The following is a 26,888-nucleotide window of genomic DNA, read 5'->3' on the forward strand; positions in this document are numbered from 1 at the left end:
CAAACAAACAAAACACCTCACTTCCATCAAAATAAACTGTGTGTGCATTAAAACAAGGTGAAAAAGGTGAGTGCGTACAAGGGAAGGACAAGAGCCTACAACCATGTGATCCACTGGCACTGGGGTGGCGTGGCACTGAGATGGATTACTTGACTTTCCAGCATTTGGCATTGCAGGTCTTAGTGCTTCACAAGCATTAACTGATTTTGTTAATGTTTTGACTTTGTTGTCAGGGAGTCATTTTGCTTCATACACAGATGGAAATCCAGCTGCATTAATTACTTGCCTCGAGTGAGGCATCCCGCAGTAGGGGAAGCAGGTTGCCATGCATCTCAGTGCATGGATGCCATGAGAAGCCCCATGTCCCTATGGGGCTGGGAATGGTGATTTCCCAGTGTCTTTCAGGTCTGAGTCAGGCTGAGGTAACCACAGAGCTGAGTCGGTGGAGTTTCTGTGCATGTCATCTCTTTTACTGGAGGAGTGAACCCCGGGACTACTTTCCTAATTAACTGTGATCATTGATATAATAGTAGGAATCCCCAAACTGTGTGATTTACCATGCTTTTCAGCTTTGTAAAAAAACAACAACAACAACAAACAAACAAAACACCCCAAAAAACTACAAATAATATGAAAACCTGATGTTTTTCCCATCTGTAATATTGTCTTCCATGTCCTTTGTGAACTGTGAAAGCAGAATTTGCAATGAAGACCATTACCACAGTGCAGGCCTGGGCAGCAGGGCTGGCCTCCTTCATTGGATAGGGCCAATGCCAGCCGCCATCGAGATCAAATGGAACGCGCTCATTAAAACTATCATTTCTCTCTGCCTTGCTTTACACTTCTTCCTTTTTGGTCTAAAGTATTAGTAATAAAAAAAGCTAAAAATCAATGTCAGGTATAAAAAGTGTTTATTATCCACATGAAACCTAATGCTGTATTTCCTGCAGTGTCAACAGCTGATTGATGAGGCTGACATGCAGGAGCATTCTCTTGTTTTGACAAGTCAGATAGAGCCTTTGACTTTGATTTTTTTTCCCTGATGGATAACAGGGAGGCAGATGTGGCAGTGTTAATATATAGAGGCTTTTTTCGAGCGCGGTTATTGCCTGCTGAGAAACCCTGATCTTAGAAACAAAAACCTGAGATCAGCTAGCGAGTTTTCTCCACTGCCTGTGATACTGCAGCAGCTTTGCATACTTTGCTTCTGCAGCATCGTTTCACACTGCTGCCTTTTGCCAGCCAGTGTGTAGCAGCAAAATAACTTTCATTTTCCAACCTTTACAACCACAAAGTTTTCTCATACATATGCATTGTGAATGCCCCCTCATTCCACTGTGCTCTATTGCATTCCTTCTCTTAGAGCTGTCTCTCCCAGGGGGAGCTGCTGGCCAGCATGTCGTGTTCAGGATATTAACAGCAGTAAGAACGGAACAGTGAGTGTTTGGTTTCACATGGCACCACTCTTCCTGGAGATGACTATGTTCACAGAGCTTGGGCATTTTTGCGTGCTACAAGGAAAAGAAAAACTGACTGTTTAAATCACATGGGGTTAATTCATGATTTGTTTAAATTGAGGGGTAGGAAGAGATTTACAGACCTCGTTCTTAGAACTCGGTGAGAAGCTGAACAGAATGCAGTCAGGCTTACTCTGCCTGCCTCTGGGACTGGGTGCTTTCAGGGCCTATGACAACTGTCATCAAATAGGTGGAGGAACCCTAAAACTGAACTGACTTGGTCCAAGCTGGGCAAACTGCTGCGTTGTTAAAATAACAGCGCAGTGATTGAGAGATCTCTAGGAAGATATGGAACTCCAGGATCTTGTTCTGGCTTGGTTTGGTTCCAAATAAAAATAATTCAGAGGAGGTGTATTTACTGATTTAAAAAACAAACACACCAAAAATTAACAAACAACAAAAAAAAAAACACAACAGAAAATTAACTTGGTAACATTAAACATATGATTAACTTTTGTCACTTACCTTGAAAGGAAGCAATTGGTTTTACCCTGAGATCAATCAGTTATTTTATCATGTGTGAACTTTGCTGATGCTTCTGTCAGCATCTATCATGTCTGTATATTCATGAAACACCTGTAGGTTTTGTTGCTAATAAATAACTTCTCAAGATTATGAAATACATCTATTGCTCAAGTTTTTTGCAGCTCAGTATGTCTGGCTGCATGCTTCGTACCAGGGCATCAGATCCAAACATCTCAGTGTAACAATCACCGGTACCTGCTCTTGCTTTTAAAAAAGAATCGATAGTACAAATGAAGCAGGAATGATCAGTGAGGTATTGTTGGGTCACATTGCTCTGTCACTTTGAGAAGAAGGCAGAGGTGGACACCAGAAACCTGTAGAGGGTGAGCAGTGGGGAGCTGCTGGGTCAGTTGCCTTTGGTCAGGTGAGAGCTGCTGCTTCCGTGACTTTGTGAGATTCTCTGTGAGTTAAACTTATGGAGTTCAGGCTTATCTATGAGCTCCTGGGAAGTCCAAAAATTAAATAATGTAGTATGGCTTTCATGCTGGAGAGGCAACTCCAGGCAATGGGCCACAACTTGACTTTTATTAAGAAAGGAGTACAGCAACCTGTGTTTTTTTCAAGAGTTATTTTCCCCCCCTTCATTTTATCTTGAGTCTACTTTAATTACATGCTACAGAGTAATTAAAAATAGAGGCTTTCAGCTCCTTTGTTGCACCTGTCTCAGAAGGGAGTATGTGGGCCAGGAGAGTGCTGGCCGTGGCGTCTCATCAATCTGTGACAAAATAAATTATTGCTCTGCTTGTGAAAGCAAAGTATAATGAGGTTTGACATAGTGAAAACTGAAGCTCGTTCTGCAACTGAAATTTTACATAGATAGTTGGTCTGTATCACCCCAAGAGGTGCTCGTGCAGCTCTTTAATACTACGAGGTTTCTTGATAGATGCTTAAGCAAGCAGGCTTGCAGTGTCTGACACAGCACAAGGGTGTCGGGAAAGCAGGAGGCTGATCCAAAGCCTTTTCTCTTGTAAATGCTCACGGAGTGAAACAGAAGAACAACAACTAGGACACAGTGACTCTGGAATAACACAGAGCTGGGTGGCTGAGTCGAGGGGATCGTGAGTTGAGGCAGAGATGGGCTGCAGAGGATCTGCACAAAACCGCCATCATGGAACACCACTCTGTAATAGATGTCTATCTTTCCAAAGACAGTCTGTCAAAACTGGCAAGCTAAGTGAAATGTGAAGGGAGAGCTGTAACTTCTACATGCAATGAAAGTCCAGAATCTAACTGAAAACATTTTGTGTCAGTCCCAAGAAATGTTTCTTAGAAAGAGGAGCACTAATGATTTTGTCACGTGCAGATGCAGGCACTGTTTTACTCTGTTCTTCCCATTTCTGGTTGGTGGATTTGGCTCCTGCATATGGGAAGCATCTTTTTTTTCCCTGAAAATGGAGAGAGGATGTTAATGTGTGATCAGTAAACATAAATCCATGCCCAAGCTTATCGCCAACTGTTGCTGTCTGGATGAGCACATCTGCAGCCCCAGTAGGAGAGGAGCCTGCTGCGAAGCCTGGAAGAGCGGCCGTGTCCTGGCTGCCTGCAGGGCACCAGAGGGCAGCTGGAGCCATGCAGAGGAGCAGCTGCTGCACAGTGGCTGGATGGCAGTGTACAGTGCAGCAGGAACAGCCCTTCCACAGCAACGCTGCTGAACGAACAGCCTGCATTCCTGGGGAGGTGCTGCCTCCTCCCCAGAGATTTATAGAGGAGCAACAGCCTTTCCTGGTGGGAGCAGCGCTGAGCTCTGACCCATCTTTTTATATCCGCACTAGAGGAAGATCTGGTTGGCAAATATGTGGCTGTGTGCTGTGTCTTCTCCCTCCTCAAGGCAGAGAATGGCACCTGCAAGAATGACAAGCATCTTGAAGCTTCGGTAGCTGTGGATTTTGTCGAGCTATGCTAAGGCAAGGTTGGTTTCAACTCCTTGAGCCAAGGAATGTGCTCCCTCTGCAAAGCTGTGAGACTCAAACCATACTTAGAGTGGGAAATATGGAGTGAATGCTCATGAAATATCTGAGGATTTTCAAAAGGACAAAACAAGTGTATTGTGATACTGAAAAAGTGGATAATCTCTTTCTGTCTTGCAGTGTCAAATATTGTGATGCAATCTGCTGGGTAAGAGACCCCAGGAACACTGCAGTGGATGACCTTTAGCAGATGGGAGCGTTCAGGGAGATGTCCTGTGCAGCACGGAGTGCTTTGCTGATGGCTGTGAGATGTGCACCATGGGCACATGCCAGGCTCGTCTCCCAGTGTCGCAGAACCAGAGCAGAGGAAGTCTCAGCCATCGCTACATTGACTCCAAACCTTAGGAGGTTACTTTTGCTCCTTTGCCACCCCTGCATAGCAACTGAAGGATGTTCTTAGGATGCCTGAATAAATGACAGACTTGTTTGCAGCTTGTCCCAGAAACTGCCCTCACATCCTTGCTGTGTAGGATGAAGACATTCTTATTGCTGCTCTCTGTTCTCCACAACTAACCTTGGTAATCTCTAAGCAACTGCTTAAAGTTTGCACCGAGAGTCCTTAATGGAAATTGCACGCTGTCTTTAATGGAAATAAAAATTTCTTCTTCTTTTGCAACCTAGGTGCCCATCTGTGAGGATATGGCTTAGGCTGGGAAGTCTGTCATGCTTCTCTGCTCTACCTGCTGACATTCACAGAAAAAAATTGAAGGAATAGCATCTGCACAATGCTTTGAATTTGCCTGCCTGGAAAACTCCTTCCTATCATCTATTAAATGAGTAGCAATGTTTCTACATCTTTGGCAGACCCAGAAATGTTAATTCAGATTGCAGTACAGCCGTGAGGCTCTGCATTAGCAGCTTCCCTCAGCAGTGGATTTGCAGTCGGACTGTAAAACTGTATCCAGAATGGCTCTTATTGAAGGAAGGAGCAAACAGCTGACTTACAGTGCTTCCAAAATAAATAAATAAATACATGGAAAAAAAGAACAGTAATCCAGCCAGTCTGACTGCTTCTGTGGTGCAGATTTATAGCTCACTGGTAAGCAGCAGAATAGCTGGTCAAACTGTAATTACAGCTAAAATGCAGTGTTTTGTTCAGATAAATTAAATGTTTTGGAAAAGAAACATTTGCCAAACTCTCCAGTGCAGATACTCTTTTTCAAAACTGAGTTTCAGTTAATTAGCACTTACTCCAGACAGCCAAGCTTTCTTCCTAGGTGAGATGCTCAACAAGAGTTACTAGCCTCCGAGGAGCATAGACTGAGCATTACGTTATCTGATACAGAATGTTTCATCTCTTAAAGCTGTTTCAAATTACCGTTTTCCATATAAACAACACGTCAGCTGGTGCTTTGCCTTTGTGACTAACCTGTGCGATCGTGTCTCTTTGTCCTGTGGCATAGAAACAATTCTGTTGGCCACTAGGTAGAAACACTGTATGGCAGTGACGAGCAACTGGTGACAAAGAAGAAGCTAAGTGGCACAGCAAATAATAAAACTGGACCATCCTCATGCCTGCTAGTATCAATGAAGCAGCCTCCAGCTTTTTTCCTTGCCAGTAGATTTTTTTTTAATCTAATGGCTCAGTAAACACTATAACAAATAAAAGAAGAAAAGTTAAATTGCAGTCCATAAATACAGTATTTGGATATGTTTAATAATGCTGAAATGCTTGTCATGCTCTTCTGATCTCACTTTGTGTTTGTTGCCCCTAATTCAGAGTGCTGAGGAGCTGTTTGGGACCAGAGCTGTGACAGCACAAGGGGACAGGCAGCTCTGGCCTCAAAGCCTGGGCTTTGGAAGAAATGGAGGTGTTGGAGGTTTTGTAGTTAAATACAATGTGAGTAACACAACAGTTGCCTTCATTTTTTTCTTGATGAAATGAGTCCTGCTGAGCTGCCTCCAGGCAGCAGATGGTGAGGATCCCACTTGTGTGTTGGCCAGCTCTGCAGCTGGCTGGGAGGCACTTTGCTGTTGTGCCATGGGATCCATTGCAGGAGTTCTCAGACATGAAGAAAGGTACCAAATTTGAAGGGCTTGCCAATGGTTGCCATTAATCCTGGAGCGGGAGGTGGATACTGTTGCAGCAAAGGGCTCCAGCTCTGTTCAGAAAAGCTCCCCAAAGTGTCTCCTTAGACATTTGCTGATTTTGAGCTGTGAATTCAAATGGCCTTTTCGAGACTGCCTGATAACCTTCTACTTTCCTTTTATTTTTGGCTGTTAGCAAAGAGTCTTTCTTCATAGACATAGTTCAAAATGAGAAAGGAATACGCTGGTATTTCCTGTCTGTACTCAAGACAGACTTTCAGGTCACGGTCCCTCTGCTGTTTCTCAGTGACTGATCTGCCAACATAACCCATCTTATTCAGTCAGCTGAGGGGAGAAATAAAACAGGAGCTTTCAACTCTCTGTTTCGGTCTACTAAGTGCTTGAAGTCATGTGAACCACAAAAAAGTAAATGCTGATTTCATGTTGTATTTCATATACCCGATTTCCACTGTCCAAGACCAGTGACAGAATTTCCAAGCAAAAACTCTGGCTGCCCACCAAGCGGGCTTTGCTTGACAGTCAGCTTGTCTGAGGCGTGCTTGTTGTTTGGGATTTGCAGTTCCCTGAACCGTACATCCGCTGTGGTGCTGGCAAGCCTGGGATGCTGACTGGTGACTGATGAAGCAGCGGAGGTAGTAGCCAAGGCAGTTGGCAGAATTTTAGGTTAGCAAAGCATTTATGATTTAAAATGACAAATTGCATGAAGTACCTATGGCTCTGTATAGATGCTGAAAGAATAAATAACATAAATCAGAGCATCTGGCACTCAGGACTTTTTGTGCAGTCTTAGCCAAGAGTTTGTAGGAAATTGAAACATGATAATTACCATCTCTCAATGGTTGTTAGGAGCGATCATAGTGAAATACGTGTGAACACTGAACTGGAATCTCTGGAAACAGCAGCATATGCAAAATTGGCAGAAAATCACCATGCTCTGGGGATTGGAGTAACTGGAAGGAGAGCACCAGCGAGCCTGGAAGGACTCACGGATCTGTAGGATAAGAAGTGGCTGATGCAGGGCTGCTGGCTACCTGTGCCAGTTGTTGATATTGCTGCTGGAGATGTGGCAGCGCACTGAGCCGTCTTGTTTCTGGCACTCTGTGGGCTCTGGTGGGGCTGAGTGACACAGCGCTGTTCCCAAATTGCTTGTTGCTGTCCCTTCCTCATCCCTCAGGAAGCTCAGGAAGGCTAGTTGTCAGGAGGTTCTAAAGGGTGCTTTGAAGCCCTGGTGATCATATTAGCGTCTCCTATTTTTTCATAAGCGCTAATGAGTTAGTCACAGAGAGGGCTTCTGTGTGAGGACTGTTGAGTCACGGCCTGAACCATTGATGGAGCACCTGGGGAAAGGACTGGGTCAGTCCTGAGAGCACAGGTGAAGGCAATTCAGCTGTGAGACAGGAAGGGTTGCACCTCTCTTAGACCTCATTGAAGGGCTGACCCCCACTGGGGAAGGAGCTCTGGTTGGAGATGTTTCCTTGGTGAAGCTTTCCCCTGCAACCTGGAATCTTCTGATGTGGGTAAGCAATCTTCTTTGCTTCCTTTGTACCACTTTTCTATTGTGTTGATCCTTTGTCATTATGCTTCTGGTGAAACGCCTTTTCTCATCGTACTGATCTTCCCAATTTCTACAGCTTCTATGAACAGGCATCTTATTTTGCAGTTTATAACTTAGTCTCAATTTTTAATTCTTCACCTGTGCACAGTGTCTCAAATCTTTTCTTCTCTATTTGTGTATCTTCATACCATCTTTTTTTTTTTCCCTAGTCATTGTTAAGTATCAGTTTTTGGATCAAAGAGGAAAGCATCATTATTGGGAACCTTTGTTAAGCTCTGCTTTTGATGGGTGTTTTTCCATCGTGCAACTTATGAAAAGTTGGAAAGAAAACTTGTATGCTGCTCAACTCATGCTGAGAAGAAATACTTGTTTTGTTAGCTACTTGTTAGGCTAATGAGATTACACCTATATTGTGGAGGAAATGGATACCCCTGGGCTTCTCAACTGGCTGTGTCATAGGGTATGATAAAATGCAAAGCTTGTTACTTGTCTAAGTACCATTTTGAGAATCTCCTGCCTCACAGTACTGATTGTAGATCCCATGTATGGATGCTGGGTAGGCTGAATTCAGTTGCTGTGTATTCAACTCTCTTTCAGATTGGCAGCTGTAAGGAGCTCAGGTAACATGATTGAAGAGAGGCTGTGAAACAAGGATATGGTTCTTTGTGGTAGCTAAGTAGGACTGAGAGCACCAACCTGTAGGTTTGCTCTCTGGTGGTGGAGTTGTGGCACTTGCTTGCAGATAAGTAGCATAGCTGAAGAAAGACATCTCATTTGATATTCTTAAGGATGACAGTCACGGTTGAATCTGGTCTCATGGTTGAAGGGCCACATCTCCTCCCTGGCTCCCTTCTGCGTGTTGTGTCACAATGAGAACCTTTCCTCCAGACTTGAAAATGCTTCTCAGAACCATTAAATAATTACCTTATCTCTCAATGTTCTGTGTTGCAGTTCTGAGGAAAGTTCTTTAAGGTATCATGAAAGTAACAGGACTCAAGCTGATGCTTGCAGCTGGAGTCCTTAACACGAAGCCACAAGCTCACGTAGAAGTGAGGAGAACCAAGCTTTTATCCTGCAGTTTCTTATTTTGGGAGCAGAACAGTTAATATCGAGTGTTTCTTAAGCCTTACTTCATGAGCTGTTGCTGCCTAGGGGTTAACTGCCTGGTTGTACGTTCAGTGGCCAGCTGAGAGGCAAGAATCTCTAGAGGCTGCTTTGCTCTGCTTCGTTAGGCACCCACCATTTTGTGAGCTAAGAGCAGACCCATTAATCACATTTGCTGAATCAAGCTGGTGGTATCACAAGATTTGACTTAGTAAACAGTCATGTGGATAACATCTGAGGGAGAACATTGCATTTAATTTGACTCAAAAGTAGAACAAAATTGTTTTTGGAAGGACTTCAAGCCTTAGCTTTTGTAAACAAGCTTAATATTGGATCATCATTTTGTTCAGCTTCAAGTGAAAACGAAAATTAAATCTCAGTTGTCTCTTCCATAGCAGGTTCTGTTGAAACCAGATAGGAGGAATTCCCATCTTCAGACACTGGTGAAAAGCTTTTTGAATTTCCAGATTCATTGGACTCGCTTGTCTCTGTGCTTTTTGTATTTTTTGTTTCTCCAATCAGCCTAGCTGAACGCTTACTGACAGGGCTGGGTAGTGTTGTAGAGGCCATCAGAGCCAAGGGCTGTAGGCAGGAGATGTCTTATTCAGCACCAGGCTTCTCCCTGCTTGATTGCATGTAGCATGGGCTCTGGACAGTGCTGCTGGCAGTAGTCAGCAAAACATTACATTTTAAGGGCAAAGTGTGGAGTGCTGCACTTCAGGAAAAGGATCTAGAACTCTCATTGATATGGACAGGTACCAGCTGAGGTGCTATTGTTTCCAAAGCAAGTCAAGTGGCTAAATTTGGATGGATGAGATGGCAGAAAATGAGCTTGCTTTGATGCCACAAGGTGCCAAAGCTTTGAGCTGTGTTCCTAATTGCAGGGTGGCAGAGGCAGGCAAGGCTGAGATTGGAGGCATTTTTATTGTGAGCAAAGCAATGCTCTGTTTCTTTGTTTTAATTCAGAAACAACTGTATTGCCTTAGCTAAAATTAAAATAAAACAGATGAAAGAAATTGCTCCAGGCATACACCCAGCATGTAAACTTTCAGCCTGATGCCTGGTAGTGGTATAAATAACTGATGGAGAGCGTTGCACTGGAAAGTGTTGGGCAATTTGGGCAATGATAGTTCTGATTTTTCAGGTATGTTTAAGTGGATGTGTCTAATGCCCATTGCTTTCCCAAGTTTGTTGCTTGCAGCTGGCATTCTTTATACAGGAACAAGTACTGAAGCACTTTCTTTGTTGGAAAATAATTGAAGTTCTCTATGCTGACAGTTGTGCAACTTGGCATATGTTGGCCAGAAACACTGGAACAACTGATTCTGCTGAGTATGCATCTAAGGTTTCTCTGATTTCTGTATTTCATAGAGAATTCTGTTTGTATTTTGAATTATCATGGACTTCTTGCTTCTTCCCGCACTATTCCCATAGCTTCCTTGCAGCTACCAGAAGGTGCTGGTTGCTTTCGAGGCCATGTCTGATTTTTGCTTCCAGTGGCTGTTGTCAAAAACCAAGTGCAGAAACTCACCCTTGGTTTTCAGTAGCAGAATGACATTCTGCACATGACAGCATGTCCCCAGAGTAGCACTGGGTCCCACTGCTGTCCCCACTTCATGAAGCCACACGGTGCTGAGCAGCGCCAGCCTGTCAGTGCTGCTCTGGCACAAAGTTGGGGCTTCCAGCGTCACCTCTGTGCAAGTCTTTGTCACTGAGAAATAGTGGAGAGAACTTTATACTTGTCTGTTCTACTTGAACTGGCTCTCAGCTCTGTTGAACTATAGGAATGAGTGTTCCCTCCTCCCAGCAGATGACACAGAAATTATGCAGTTTTTTGTAGTATTGTATTATGTAGTGGGTTTTTTTTTTTTTTTCTCCAGACCAAGCAATTGCCTTGCATGCAAAGTCCCCCTTGGTGCTGTCATGTCCCCTCTCCTTATGCTGCAGGGTAGGAAGCTGCAGGGAGTGCTCACTGGGAAGTGTGACTGCACTGATCCGTGGATATAGCATCTAGATTTAACCTCTGTTGAAGCAGCTGTGGTGGTTCAGCAAATTATCTCATCAGCATCAGAAATTGGGGCTTCAGTGAGTGTGACCTCATTGCCTCAGGTGAATGTAAGGAGCAGCAGAAAGCAACACATTCACACTGTTAATGACTTTCATGGTGTGCACCATGTGGTGCTTTGGCTCTGCATCCCGTGAGATGCTCAAGCTAGCAGCTGCTGCCTGGGGTCCAGTCCTGGCATTGGGCTAGATGGTGGCGATCTGGCTGGCTGAGGTGAAACCACTGCCAAATCTTTGATGTAGGGAAGGTCAGAATTCTAAGCAAGCAGATGGCCAATCAAAATGTGTCTGCTGAGGCCCTTTGGCCCTAATTTGCCTTTTCTTACATGTGTCTCTGCCCCAGGTTGTCATCCCTTCAAAGCTGGATGCTGAGAATCCCTCCTTTCTCATTCTATGGAAACTTGTAAGATGGATAAGATAAGCGAAGGGTGAGATTTTATGTCTGAGACATGAGGAAAGGAAAATCTCTACATAATTGGTTATTGTTAACTGTCTTTAGCACAATGCTTGCTGATGTCATTTCAAAAATGGTGTTTTTTAAAATTCTGGTTTGATATTGGAAGATAGCATTACTTCTAATTATTAGGATTGCATGATCAGGCTGTTCATGTTTATTTGGATCTTCCTGCTTTTTCTTGCTGCGTTTACAAAGAGAAGCTGTGCACAGCAAAAGGGACAAGGAGAATACAAACAGGATGTTTGTTTGGACGAGGCAGGGTTAATAACCCAGTTCGTGGAGTGAACAAAAGCAACTGGGTTTTTGATCTAGCCATGGCTGATGCAGAGGATGTTCCTATTCCAAATTCAGTCACCATGGAAACAAAACTTCTCTTTAAGCATGCTGTATCTTTGACTGAGCAAGGGGCTTCTTTTTGGCAGACATGTTTCTGTACCCTTTGTGGATGGTTTGCAGATGATGAATGCTTCTGGAATGAGCCGCTTTCTTCTCTCTCCTCTGAAATGCAATAAGTTCCTTCTGTGCCAAACACCGCATTCCCCCTTGAAACAAAGGTTCCACTTTTCAGCAGGATTCTAAAATCTCAGGAAGCATAAGATGTCTCTTTTCCTCCAAAGATTCTAAAAATCAAAAGTCCACGTGGTGCACTGGTAAGAATTTCTATAAAAAGGTGCTCTGATTCTTAAAGGTAGCGCAAGTACCAAGTGATGTGGAAATTGCTATGGTAACTACTGTTTCTGAGTTCCAGAGTAAAAAGTCACATAAAACCTGTGCAGCTGTTTAGCAAGCAGGTGAAAGCTCGCCTAGGGCAGCGCTCACACACTCCCTCTCTCTGCAGTCCATCGTGTTCCTGTAGTGGCTTTCCCATCCAGGGCCGTGTGCTGTGGGTGCTGGGTGTGTGGCAGCGCTGGGTGGTGACCAGCAGCTCCTGGTGTGAGGGCTGCTGTGAGCCACAGGCTGCATAATGAGTGTGAACAGAACAAATGAGCAATGCTAAGCGCTGTGTGCCTGATAATATGCCATGTTACATATATCAGAGCCTGTGTTTTCCCTCTCCAGATGATTTATGAACTTCTGATCTGCGTCTTGTGTGAAGAGAATATCTTAATTGTTAATGTGAGTAACCACTGAGATATACAGTCCCATCCTCCATGTCACAGCCGTGGTTCCTGTAAGGGTGGCATTGCTGCCTAATAAACTTCTGAGACTTGGTGCATTGTCTGTTGGCTTATTTGTTATGTATTTTTATGTTGCCATTGAAATGGGGATGTGCTGTAATGGGACTGTCTTTCTAGATAGGTTGCCACCACTTGGTGGCAGCTATGAATGCAGCAAAGAGCATCCCAAACCCTTGTGAAGGTCTTACGTGGAGCTTTTGCTCCAGCAGCTTTTGTTCAACTCAGTATCCTTGCTCTGTGAAGAGGAAAGTGTGACCATCCGGATACTGAAGGATGGGTTTATTTGCTGGATTTTTTTTTTTTTTTTCCCACCATTCCCAAGGTTTCTTAATGGTCACGCACTCGTGAAGACATTAGAGCTGACTGTAGCAAATGAGTAGCCAGAAGGCTGAAGGAAAGCACAGAAGGATTTTAATTATTTCCTAGTGATGAGTAGGACCATCTGGATGTCTTTTTTTTCTAAATGCTGCATGAAAGTTAGGAGGAAGAGAACCAGCTCTTGCCTGATGCAAACAGGTCTTGCATCACAGAGCGTGTGAGAGGAGGGTCAGTGCTGGTTTTTGAAATGTCCATTTGGGAAACCCTTTCTCTAGGCTTCTGTGATGCTTTTGTGGTGGTGATAATGCAGGAAACACAACTGGTAGATTTCAACGGGTCCCTTGCAGCAGCATCTGGGCAGACTTGTTCTCTTGTATCATTTGTTTTGGCAGAGCCCATTCAGCAACTTTTCTCATAAGGGTAGTGCACTAAACAATAACTAATAATAATAATTAACAATACTAATAACCCTGCTCTGAGCATAGTTATAAGTTGATGCGTGTATGCATGTTTTACCTCATCCAGAGAATTATTCATGTCTATTACCAGCTTAAAGCTCTGTGAACAACCTCTGCTAACAAGCTGCACTTGCAATGTGTGACATTCTGACTTTTTGTACCAGAATTTTCAGACAATTCTGCAAGCTGAGGACTGGGTGCTTGACAAAGGATGAGAGGCTTAGGGTCACTGACCTCATCACCCATTGTGAATACTTGATATCAGCTTTGCAGCAGGATGCTGGAAGATCAGTGTCTGACAAAGCTTTGAACAACACTGTTGTGACAAGGCCCTGCTCTGAACAAACATCTCTGTGGCTGTCCTTGCATGGGCCCTTTAGAAATAAGCAGATGTTTATCAGTGCTGTCTGGATAACTGCAGGGATGAGTTCTGTTCCCCAGCAAAAAGGATAGCTCTGTATCTTTTTCCAGCACAGTCATATAACAAAGCGTAAAGTAGTTTCCAGATATTTCACTTATAGACAGCTTTTCCTTTAGGACCCTAAGAAGTTTCCACCCAGAGCTTTGACCACTCAGCACTGCCGTATTGGCACAAACTTATCACTGAATGATACTGTCCCACATGTCTTCTAGTGAAGAAATTACTGTCAGTTAAGGACTTGTGCACCTTCTGGGGACATTCGTTGTGCATGTATTGCTGTGAGAAAGAGCTGTGCCTGTTGATAATTCACAACGCAGAAGTTTACAGTAAGGTCGGATGATGTCAGCAACGCGTTTACCACAGAGGGCTTTGAATGTTATGGGGAATTTAGGGGTCATTCTGTGACTTCTAGATGAGGAAATACATGTCATGTTGAGTGGACAGACAAGTTTGGAGCAGCCTCTTATTGCAGGAAAATCAAGACATGACTGCCTTAAAGAATTTCAGGAACTGTGAGAAACAGCAGTGGAAGAATGGATGCAACTGCCAGGCTAGCATGATTAAGGAAATAGACTCAAAAGCACTTGGTTTACATAAAGAGCCCTCCTAGAAATGAGAGCGATGTACGTAGAAATGGGCAGCAGTGCTTGGAGATATCACTGGAGAACCCAGAAGATTAAGAGAGGCTTTCAGTAGCTGAAATACTCAAGATATGGAAGAAATGAGAGATGGGTAAAAACAGAGTGAGTAGAACTTCTGTGCAGTTTGTTTGTTGTACTTGTTGCCTGTTTAACTAAAATCCTATGCCCCGTGAGCTGGTCTTCGCTGGAGGTGCCTGTGCAGTCCCTTGTGGATGCTTCCTGCTAAGTTTTGTCCTTGGCTTCACCTTTCAGCCAGCTTGGCTTCCTGAAGACACATAGGACAAGTAATTCTACATCATTCCTTCAGCTTTTTGCATGTGGGATGTTTGGGTGTTTTAGCAGTAGTAATAAGTTTGGAAATTTTCTTTCAGGATTTGAATGGCATAGACCTACAGCATTAAATCCGAAGTACAAAGTAGTGTATTTGCCAAGTTGTGGTAGTGAGCAAAAGCTGAGAAATACAGTGTGAATGTGGTGTGACAGAGCACAGCTGCATTAGAAGATGGCAAAAAGGCTCATGGCACCACAAATTCCTAGAAAGCATCACCCAGAGGCAGTCAGGAGTGCTGCAGTATGTCTTGAAGTGTCGTAATAGTGGGACCCTGCTTTTACAGAGGGTTTGGATTTGATTTTTCAGGGTAGTTGGAGATGTCTTCAAGATGGCTTACTTGCTTTGTTTGCAAAACTGGGTTTGTCTGAATGGCTGTCACTTGTTAGAGTAAATATTCAAATGTGTAAAGATGCTAAGAATAAATGAGGGGAAGGCAGACCTCAGCTCAGCCTCTTGGCTGCAGGCAATGCAGTGCTGTAACAGTGCTGCAAGCTTTGTCTGGAAGCCAGCAGGGCTTTCAGGAAAGTTATTAATAGAATAATTTGAAGAAAACAACTCTGCTCAGCAGCCTAGCTGTTTGTGTATAGAAAATCCCATCAGTATTTAACTTGGCTTTTTTGCACTAGTAAGGAATGCTCATCAGGCGATATTATGGTGAAAGAAGTACAACAGGGCCCAAACTGTCTCCAGAGGACAGGTGCCAAGGCACTGTGATTTTACTGCCCAAAGACAGCATGTAGAGCTGTTGTTGCTCTGTGTGACCTTACAACCGGCCTGGTGCTGACCATGCCGACTGCTTCCACAATCACACGCTCTCTCCAGGAAGAGGGCTGCCATGAGGGTGAACTGCTTTGCCAGCAGATTGTAGGGCTGCTAGCACCTCTTAGTTCCTCAGTGCTCTGTGGCTGTCACTTCTTCATACCAGCCAGGCATAAACCGTTTGTCTCATAGGCTAAAGGTTATATGTGACTTGAAGAGTGGACTTTTTTTCTGGTACACAGTATGAAGAGCTATCATTTGCCAAACTCAGTGTTGTGCAAATATATTGCAATGGGAGGTAACAGGGTACATGTGGAACTGATTTCCTGAAGCAGTGGAAGCACCTGGCTTCTCCAATGTTTTTACTAGTTTTGCAGCATTAAACTGGTTTGTACAACAGCTACTGTTTGCTGCATCTGGTAATTCGGTACACACAAAGCCAGCACCAACCAGGCACCAGGTGGGTGCTCTCAGGACTCAGCTATAGTTGCTGGTGGAAGAAAAACCAGGGAACCATGCTGGGGCTGCCTGAATCAGTGAGCTGGCATAGAAAATCACAGGCAAAGAGGCACAGAGGGGAGCCCACAGCCCTGTGTGCCTCAAAGTGGGTGACTTGGGGAGATGAGGGAACTTTCACTCAGATCCTAGAGTAAGCTCCAAGATCGTAGGTCTCTGCCCATTTAAACCCTGAGGTGCAGGTGAGTGAGCAGCCAGCAAAGATCACAGCTCTGTAGTAGCTGAAGTTGCCATCTCTCCTGTAGATTTTTAATCCAGAGCTTCTCTTGCGAACCCTGAGTCCATGGGGACCATAAGCAGGGCTTCGTGGGGCCTGGATGGCCCTATGGATTGCATGTGCATGTCAGCTTTTCCTTGGTTTCCAGAGCAAATTCAGAGGTTTCTCCATCCTTAAGTGTTGCTGGAGGCTGAATGTGGATGTTTGTGGCACAAGTGCAACATGTCACTGGCGTGGTGTGACAGGTCCAGCCCTCAGGCAGGATGGGGGTCCGTGTCCAGGCCGCGCCAGGCAGGGCTCAGCATGTCAGGCCTCAGCCAAGGCTGCCCTGCTCTGACAGGAAGGTTCCTCTTATGGGTCAGTTTGCTGGAAGGCATTTCTTCTTTTGCTTAATGTCTCCAGCTTTTCTCTAATCCGCAAGCCAAGAAACTAACTGAACTTCCAGCCTCTTAATGGGAGTGCAGAACATCCCGAAAATAATTGCTGCAAACAGAATTAATCTCACGCTGCCTGCAGAACACCCCTGAAGGATTGCCTCCTAAGTGCTTGGAGTTAGATAAGAAATAAGCTCTCTTTAGTGATGCATGTGCTTTCTAAATAAACTGCTTCTAAATGGACTTGCTGCTTAAATCTGTTTATTTACTGTGGCACATTGTGCAGATTGTGTTTTAAGGAGCTCAGCAGCCAACATCAGGGCTTTTACATAAGTAAGATCTGAGGAAAAATAGGAGCAGGATTTCAAATATCCCATTAATCTTTTCACTTTAGGTCTGAGCCAGCTTCAAATGGCACCAAATGGTTGCCAAGTGTGAGCAAGCCACCATCCAAGTAGAGAAGGCTTGGCAGACTTGAGCCGGGGGCTTTGTTTGCTTCAGTCTTCAAGCTGAGGGAGTTTGCCTCTTGGTCACAGCTCTGCTGAAGCCACGCCACGCTCCATGGCAGCAGCGTGCCAGCTGGCCCCAGCTGCATGTGCTGAAGAGATACTTCTGCTTTTTGCATTTCTTTGCTTGTGTTTTTCATCTGCACATACAGAGGTAGCTGTTTAATGTTTTTTTTCATGGGGAGCTCGGAGTAAGCTGTGGCTTAATCCCGTGCACACATGCAGTGCAGCCTCTGCCAGCCACTGGAGGACCTGTGATTTAACACTGTGCTGAGTCTTCATCAAGATGACAGTTACAGAGTTTTGCTCTTTTTGAGTCAAATTCTGCCACCATCCATTGATGGTGAGCCCGAGTTCCTTATACTGGTCTTTTGCAATATGAAGCCAGAGGAAATAATGAGAAACACATGCTGTTGATCCACGGGACAGTATGAGAAGCCCCTGTGTAAGGGGGGATGCAGCTGATGTGCAGTCTCACAGCCTGTCTCTGCTGATACAAAGTCATTTTTGCTTTGCCTTTTCCTCTTAGAGATGTGGATAGAGAAGGAAGCTCCTCAAGGCTGACAGGGCATGAAGCTGCTCTGCTTTGGAGAATGGAAGCAGGAGCTCTCCAGAGGTATTCCTGAGGTCCTGCAGGGGGAAGGCAGTCCAGTGTGTTACCAACTCAAACTCTGCACACAGTAACACTGGAAAGCAGGGAGGAGACTGGCTTCTCTCATCTCCTGCATGTGTAAATCTGGATACTGCTGCATGGTGGCTAATCTCAACAAGATTTCAGGTATGAGCCTGGAAGTTACTTGGCTGTGATCTGAGTGTTGACATGCTAAAAGCATCTGCATGGTTGGTGCCTGCATGCCTTTTCTTTCCTTAGTCTCTTCTTGATTTCAAGGTGATGCAGATCTCTTCAAAACAGCAAACTCACATAGCAAGGTAACACCTTTTCCAGGAAAGTATTGTATACTCCTCCAGCCCCATGACTTGCACCTCATCACAAGGATGCAGCACCAGGTTCCTGCTCTGTACCTGGTAATACTCCTAGATGTCTCTGGATGCCTTTTTCTCCCATTTCCCCCCCCCCCAGGTCTCGGCACAGGAGGCTGCTGTTTTTGGATTTTCCTGCCTCTTGAGTGTGCATTGGAAAAGTAAATGTGACAACAGATTCTGGAGACAGAGAAGTATATTCTTCCATCTAGAGCTTTCCCACTTTTTATGGCTCCCTAGAAAATCTACAAATTCTTACTTTTGACATTCCTCCTTCTTTCCACTCACTTTAGTGCTCTTCTCACAAGCTTAGTTGAATTTATTCTCTGAAGTCAAGCAAGGCAGCAGCATCTTTGTGCCTGTGGTTTATATAGAAATCTGAAATGCAGTTTATCTGTGTCTCCAAAATGAGGTCTCTAGACCCTTTGCATCCCTGTGAAGAAAATGAAGACCCCACTGCCTTGAAACCAGTCTGGACATTTAGCTGAAATCTAGACCTAGTTTTGCCAAGGCAGAAGCGTAGCAGCAGATGCCATTCTGTTGCACTTCTGAATGAAATGTCACTGTGTTGGCACAGCAAAAGGCATATTGCTTCCTGTAGACCAGACAGTGAGGACAGCATTTCTGACTGGGTACCGTAAAAAGTAAACCCATGGTTCATGTTCCTTGTATCTGGGTCACCTGTCTACCTTCTCTCGAGCCAATCTGTTTGCCTGGCAGAGCTGCCACTAAGGTTCATCTGCTCGCAGAGTCGGAGCCAAGTGAGGTTTAGATGGATGGTCTGCCAAGGGCTTCTTCCACGAGACTGCCTTCCACCAGTGCTACATCCTAACACCTGCTGAGGTAAGAGGTTCTGCTCCCAGAGCATCCCTGTTGGAAGGAAGCTCTCCTATGGAGCAGAAATACAGAGCAAGCCTGAAAAGAAACCCAGAAGTAAAGTGTAAGGTTGCTGGAGGCAGGAGTGAAAACTGCATCCATTTTTGGGATAAAGTAATGGCAACAGCACCTTGTTGAGCAACAAGTGTCTAATAAGAGTTGAACGTGTCCTTTTCTCCCACTTGCTTTTCATCTTCCTGTTGCTCAAATGTGTACTGATACCCTTGTTTCTCTTTCCATCCTTGGGAGAAAAAACAAAGCCAAACAGACTAATGAGCACCTGTAGGGAAGCTGTCCCTTAGGCTCAGACTTCTGGAGTTTTCAGACAGCCATGTGCATCCTCTATGGGTGCTGCAGCCTTGCTTCTGGGCTTGGAATAGTGAAAATGTGATGCAGTCGAGGAGATGAGCAGCCAGAAGTCAGCCTCTGTATGTTGATTTATCTATCTCTTTCACAGTGCAAATTGTATACTTCCTCTCTGCTGCTTCTAAGGAAGACAAATGCATCTTTTTGGTTGGTTTTCTAAGTTGGAGACTTTAGGAAATGTGTTTTTGTTTTGCTTGGAGGTAACTAAAAATTGTTACATTAGTTTTAAGTCCATTGCTGAGTAATAAGTGCCTGGATATTTGCTGTTTGTCTAGCAGACTGGTGCCTGATGCAGTTTTTAAAATGACCAAAACATAAAACCCCGAGAGCAAGAATTTGCAGAGAAAAGATTAAATATATTTATAAGAGAATGGGATCACCTTTCAATTTATTTATTTTCCTTAACAGTATTTGGGTCAAAAATGTCCCGGAATTTGGATTATCATGAATACTGGCATTCCCTCAACAGCACTTTCAAGGGCAAATGTCTTCTGAAGTGTAAAATAACAAATCTTGCCCCTTTCTTTCAGAACAAATCTTGTGTCAGACTGTGAAATGCTCACCTGTGCCGCTCCTGCTGCTCCACCCATCCAGCAGCCTGGAATGAGATTTTCCAAGTAAAGCATCACAAAGTCTGCACCTGGGATACAAGGCTCTACAAAATGCACATTCCCTGTGGTGCAGTTTGAACCCTTCATTGGGAATCTTGCTGGGACATTTGGTTGGACCTAAAGTACTGAGATACCAGAACTCTCCCAGCCCATCCTGTATATAATTATGTGGTGTTATGCTTCTGACCACTGGGCTCTGTGGGGTGCCCAAGGATGGTTTTCCATGGCAATTCTACATTTCTCTAATGTTACCACCATAAAATGTTTCTTTTCTGTGATGCACAGAGCTGACATTTGGAGAGAAGTATACAGAAGTAGCTGCTGGGCAGTTGCAATTTTAGAACAGTTTCTTCATAAAAGAATGCTTTTTTTTAATGCTTGTTCTAAAGTGGATCAGATCTTGTGAGATAAGGAAGAGACTTGCTTCTGAAGCAGAAAGGGAAACAAACAGGTAGATAAGAAATTAATGAAGAAGCACACAAACTTGCACAACTCCAGCAAGCACGTAATGAGAGCATTCTGCTGGCATCATAAAAACACTGACAAAAGGCATGGCTTGGTCTTAGAGGAAGCACAAGTCAGCTAAGTGCTGAGATGGGCCTCAAGCAGTGGGGATGTTTGGAAATCCAAATCTGCGGCTCTTCTGATTGTCAGGAAATGCCTGTTCTGTGCATATGGTAGTTAATGGCAAGGATCTGTGCTGGGCAGAATGTTTTCCCATGCTTCACCACTGCAGCCCTTGATCCTGGGGCTTTCTGGGGTTCTGATGTTAGCACAAATGTCCACGGTTGTTCCCAATTAAGTGGGTTTATATTTACTCACATCTTTGTGATCCTTTAGAAAAATACTAACAGCAATTTAGATGTTTATGGCACATTCAGTATGCTTAAACTGTTACCTTGCTTTTCTGTTGTATCTGGATATAACACGTACTGTAAGCAGCAGATTGTGCTATTGGCATTTTGTTTGAATTGATGTGATAGACTCCTGCAGCTCTGACAGTAATGAGTGGCTCTGGGTTATCCTCCCTATGTGCAGTGAAGTGCAACTGAGAACCGTGTCCTTTCCAAATCAAACCTGGGGGACTAATACGTAATAAGAGCATAAAAACCAGAAGCAACTGCCGTATCCTGGGAACAGCACAATCCACACTCTCTACAACTGAAAGGATCCCTTCAGCTGCCAAAGGTCTGATGAAGTGGGGCTTGGGGCTTTTTAAGATTGGAGCAGGGACTCTGTGATGGCTTGTTTGCTGCCGGTAGGCTGCTGTTGGTCCACAAGGAGCTGATGGCTGGGCCCCATTTAGAGAAGGCTGCACAGGGCAGTGCTCACCATTGCTTTGGCAGCTGCAGGAAGCCCTGCTAAAGGGGACAGCTACCAAGAGCTGTGCAGCTCCAGGGTTGTGACATGTCACCAGGGGCTCCCCAGGTGCTGCAAGCGTTTGTGTGAGAAACCGCCAAAGCTGGCAGTAAAGGACAGGGATGGAAAGAGACTGGTGTCTTCTGTCTTCCAGCCCAAATGGAAGTAGGGCCTCTGACTGCCAACAGAGGTCCTGCTGCCAAATGGAGCTCGGAGGAGAATTAAAGCTAGGTTCTTGGTGGTTTGTAATCACAGAAGATCTCGCAATGGCTTCTGACAAAGTGCTGCTCTAACCTCAGTGTTCTGGCTGCTTTCCAGCTGCCGTAATTACCGTCTGTCTTCTGTGCCCCTTCCCTCTTGCACCCTGTAGTTTCAATTAGATTTGGTGTTCTTCACTTCTCTCCAGAATCGCATATGCACCTGCGTTCTCCCTACAGAGAAAACCTCCAACACCCACTATAGTATTCTAATCCTGGCATCATTTGTTTTACATTGTGGTTCTGTTATCTAATTAGTATTATCGTGTACCCGATGCAGCCTGCCTAGTGTTGGGACCTGCAGCTTTGCACAGAGTCCATTTATTAACTTTCTAAACTCTGAACCAAAATCTTTTAACAATAGACTATTTGCTTAAAGAGAGGAGTTTAATTAAACTCTAGGAGAAAAGGCCAGCCCATAGCTTATGAGTAACAGAGTTGCACATTAACCTGTTTCCTCTGTTTGGTATTCAGAGGTATGTGATGAGCGTTGGCTTTTCTAGTAACTGGAAAAAAGCAAACAGGAGCAAATGCTCTTTAGGACTTCAGGTGCTTTCCTTCCCTCCAGCCCTTTCCTGCTCCTCTTCAGAACCCCAAGGCGAGAAGATCGTTTTGTTATCCACGTAGTGCTGATGCTCTCTTTCCCCTTGCAGAGAGCTGTGAGCCCCTCTGCTGCCTGCTGGATGGTTGTGCAGCCCCACAGGCCACACTGAGCTTGGAAGGAGGAGGTGCAAGACAGCACACGCAAGTTCTGAGTGCTGCAGGAGATTGGAGCGCGGAAGCTGACTGTCCCCAGCTATGCAAAAAACATGGCAGTGTGGGATCAGTCTCCAACTTGAGAGAAGACAGAAAAAAGCACAGCCTTTACCCTGCAGAGAGCAGCATGCACTGTGTTGCAGAGTGTTCTTTGTTTTGATAAAAGTCTATGGAAACACTGGAATAAAACCATTAGGAGGCTGTGATTGCTTCCTGTTTTGCTGTCTGTTGTTGCAGGTGTAATGAAAGAAGAGTGGTCCTTTGGGCATCTGTCAGCTCTGCGGGTACAGTACAGGCTGTGATACCCATTAACTTGATTTAAAAAAAAAAAAGAGTATGGAGCAAATCTTGAGCTGTTCAGGTGCCAGTGACAGCGTGCGCTTACTCAGATCTGCTTTGTTTGGTTTTTCAGAGAAGTGCCTTAGCAGCTCTTGAGCACAACTGTATGAGCAGCACGACTACTGTGTGCTCAGTGCAGGCAGAAGAAGGCTTCTGCTTCACAATAGCTAAGTAAGTCAAGGTCTTAAGAAAAAGTTATTTCTTAGCTCTGAGCAGCCTCGCAGTAGTGCAGACAGTACTGAGGAAAGCAGTAGAATTGCACTGGCAAAAAATTCATACTTGGAATTTGAGACAGTATCAGTGAGAACTTCATTTGAGGGTGAAGAGAACAGGCATGAGCCAGAGAACAAAGTCATTCTGACTGTCAGCTGCTTCCTTGTAAAGAGCCAAACCTCGAAATCCCACTTATATTAGTTACAGCATTAGTTGCATTGAACTTTGTGCAGTCCTGAAGTAGCTTAAAGCAGCCTTAAGGTCAGTCATATGCTTTTTTTTTGTGGCACATCAGTGTTTTTCTGACTACTGCTGTCCCAGTTTTTTTACAAGAAAAGTGGCTTTGATGTGCATTCAGGAAACTGTGTGTGTGCGCACAGTGACTGTATGCTGCAGATCAGACCGGGCTAACTTCTGCACAGGCTGTGCAGAGACAGGAGAGCTCAGGAGCCCTGGGCAGACACATTGACCCAGCATTCTTCAGACAGGAAAGTTTTTTAAACTTATACTCATCTAAACTAAAAAAATTGCTGCAAGCTCTTGTGTTGTTCCATCTGAGTAAAACTGCACCATAAGCGTGAGCAAAAATCCATGTGTATTATTTATAGCTGATTTACTTCTTCATACAAAATGTTTCTGTAAAAAGCAGAAATTGGATTGGGCATTCTCTATAAACTGGGGCTTTGCAATGCAGCGTGTGTGAAAACACTTGCAGATTTTGGCATTTCAGAGAATCAATAAGGCACGTTGTAGACACTCAGTGCCGTGAGTGTTTCCATCCTTTGTGTGTACTGGTAAGTCTGGGAACAGATCAATGAGTTTACACCAGTGTTCATCAATACCACTACATCTTTCTGAAGTAATTAAGCAATTCATAGAATGAAATATGCCATCTGAGGGTGCTAACGTTCATTTATGTAAGAAGAACATGTACCTGGTATAGAGATGTTCTGTGGAGACCAGACTGTCATCTCTATTTTTTTTTCCCCTTTTTTCTTTTTTTTTTTTTTTTTTCTTCCTCCGTCCCCCACTCCCCCCAAGATAATTCACATCCTTATTAGGTTGAAAGTGAAAAACAGACTACAGAATGACTGTAGAAAGAAAAATGCTGGTTTTCATTGCTTCATCACTGTTGAACAGAGCAGCCTTAGGTTGAGTCATTTCTTTGTGCCGGAGGACTTTTCAAAGGATGCGGAAGCTTTCATTCTACATGGTTAAAGTGCAGATGGAACCGGACATGTCGTTATGTTTATTACGTGTGGCTGCCAGTGCTTAGCAGTAAAGTGTGCTTGGTTACTAGCAATGTCTGGTTCCTGTATCATGAACCCTACACCTGCCACTTTTCTCCTGCCAGCTGTGAATTACTGCACTGGTGTGTCTGCGCTCAGGACTACCCAAAAGGAAACACAGGGCCCATTTCTGAGCTTCATGAGTTTCAATGTTTGGTGCTGCACAGGTGAGCGTGGTGTGGACAGCAGCATATGGACGGGCAGGTGAAGGAAGTACCACATGGAAGAGCACAGCAATGCCTTGGATTCCCCCAGGCTCTTCTCATAATGCCCTATGCAAAATGTCTGCAACATGGGGATGTCGAGCACAGCAAAAGCACAAGCTCTGCCAGTGGAAACACCTACCTGGATAGAATGTTATTCGTTGCACCACTGGGGAAATTAAATCAAATTAAGCCCTGTTTCATTTGTTGGGGTAGGAGATTATTCCTCATTGTGCCAGCAAATTCTTTCCTTGTTTCCATAAGGAATTCATCCAAAGTCTAAATTTTGAATGGCTCCAAAATAAAACTAATTTAAGCAGTGCCAAACACTTACTGTCATTCCTTCCTTATCACTCAGAAGTGGATCCCTTCTTTTTTCTCTCTCATAACTTATGAACTGCAGGACTTATAACTAAATTTAGGGGGGGATGCTGCATTGTTATAATGTGGCCTTTACCTTGTATATTAACTTCTGATTCAGAAAGAATGTACGCACAAGCTCAGGAGAACCAAATTCAGCCTGATGGTAGTCCAGGTGGAAGAAGTTGCCTCTGGTAGGTTGCATGTGGTGTGGAAGCAAAGAGCACGGCAGGCTGGGGCAGCAGTTGGATCTTCTAGAGCAGAGCTGGTGTTTGTTGTAGAGTGCTCTCCCGAGTGCTTAATGCATGGATCCATCTTAACACTGAGCTAAGAGGTGATAGTGTCTGCTAAATGTAAGGTAGGCTTGATGGAGTAGATCCTTTATTTTGGCAGTAGGCAAAGTAGTGCTGATGGAAATGGTGCAAACCTGGCTGCAATGTGCCTGTCACAGCAAGGAAGGGTTGGATGTGCCAGGCAGGACCTGAGTGTGTTCCACAGCCAGCACCGGTCTCCAAACCCAAGGGTGCAACAGCAATGATGCAGAGGAGGAAGGAAGTGATGGTTTATCATGTTACTCAGACCAGCCTGCACACAGCATGGGGCACAGAGATGCCCATGTGCCTGTTTGGAAGCCACCTCCCTCCAGAGCAGGAGGGCTGGAGGGGAGGCACTGCAGGAAAGTGGCTCTGGACCTGCTCACACCAAAGGGACAGCAGTGCCACTGGTATAATTCCACCTAGTTGTTCAGCTTCAGGCACTGAGGAGGGAGGGTGGAGAAAAGTCATCACTCAGCAGTTATGTAATTTAGCTAAGCTAGCCTTCTGCTTCCTTGCCTCCCTGGCTATAGGGCAGTCATGGATTTGATTTCTTACCTTCCTCACCAACTGGGCCATAAATTGTTTGAGCAAGGATGAATTGGAGTGGGACAGATGGCAGCATCTGGCTTCTCTGGCAAGACTGGAAGGGACATCCCTTATCCAGCCCGGCTTATCTACCAGCCTGAAGTCCACGGGCAGGAACTGCTCCGTTCCAATTTGCCTTTCCACTCTTTCCTCATAAGCAGCCCCTCGTCCCACCCACAGCTGTCAGGCAGGATAAGATCTTTTGTTCTCTAAGACTTTGTGGCCTTCAGGTTCTTCTGCTGTTCCTGCTCTGTTTTCCAGCTCTCCTTGCCCTCTGTAGGAGGAAGGCTGTAGGTGGGACTGCACTGACTGGGCAGCGGAGGCCAGCCTGGGTAAGAACATACTTAATGAAGAAGGAAAAGAAGGGGACAGAAATGACAACAGCCCTTGGTCTTGTGAGCATGGCCAATACCCAGCTGGGCCTGGAGAGGAGGTCAGGCCCTCAGTTTGGTGTTCACAGGGCTCCCTGAGATGTTCTATAGAGGACGCTGTGAAGATGAACAGTAGAGCATGCTTGAATGTATCCAAACCAGCCCACGTGCCTAACAGTTTTGTTTTATGAGCAAACTGCCATAAAACAGCCAATTGTCCTTCAGAGGCATGAGTTCAGCTGGACCCAAACGGAGGTGGGAAGCTCAGCACATCTCAGCAGCACGACTCCAGCAGGAATGGAAGCGAGCAACTGAGCTCAGAGAGCACCACGAGCCTGGCACACTGCTGGCAGACTGCAGCCCAGGTTGGCAAATGGGTGGCAGAATCACCCAAATTCACGTGGGAGCTGTAAGTTATCAGAAACAAATGCATTTTTATAATCACAGGTGGGAGCTGACTCGTTTTTGTTTCTTTTTCCTTCTAAAATCTTCTAAAATGTAGGGAGGCATCTGTTGCTAGAGGAAATGTCTTTAAAAATATGGTGTTTTCTTTGCAATGAGCAGAGTAATGGGTCCTAATGTAGCAGTGCTGAGTCTTTATGTTCTTTGCTTATGGAGCATTGAAGAGAAGAGTAATTTATCAGGATTATTACGTGAAGAAAACAGCAGCAGCACTTTGAAGGGAGGGCTTACTCAAATAAATAACCATGTAAAGAAATATTAATTCTAATGGATTTTCTGTGTGTGCCATATGGACGCAAGAACATTTGCTAAGTGGCTCACCTGATCATCCTTATCCTAAGTGCCTGCAGAGGGAGAGCAAGTTATTGGAGAAATGTAACTTTGCTTAAGGAAAAAAAAAAAAAACAAAAGGAAGAAATCAGAACATCTGAGGTGAAGGTAGGCAGCTTAAATGCTTTTTATCTTAAAAGCATATATGGATCTTATTCCTGGTGGGTTTTGCTTCAGGTATTTTCCCAAAACTTCTCCTGATTAGCATAATGAGCACCAATTCCCCAACTCTCTAAATTGCAAAAATCACCCACCT

At 44.6% G+C, this 26,888-nt stretch overlaps 1 long non-coding RNA gene across 15 annotated transcripts in view; it reads left to right on the plus strand.

The window, feature by feature from the left end:
• Positions 1–26,888, plus strand: part of LOC104913090 (uncharacterized) — a 116,611-nt gene that overhangs the window by 37,989 nt on the left and 51,734 nt on the right. For 8 of the 15 annotated variants that reach the window (XR_014886294.1, XR_014886284.1, XR_014886281.1 and 5 more), the window contains one exon: positions 4,130–5,625. The exons of 3 other annotated variants lie outside the window; for them this stretch is intronic. This is a non-coding gene — a long non-coding RNA (uncharacterized LOC104913090). 4 more of the 15 variants (XR_014886283.1, XR_014886286.1, XR_014886285.1 and 1 more) reach the window with 4 other exon arrangements.

Source organism: Meleagris gallopavo, chromosome 14, assembly GCF_905368555.1.
Source record: "Meleagris gallopavo chromosome 14, MGAL_WU_HG_1.1, whole genome shotgun sequence".
NCBI lineage: Eukaryota > Metazoa > Chordata > Aves > Galliformes > Phasianidae > Meleagris > Meleagris gallopavo.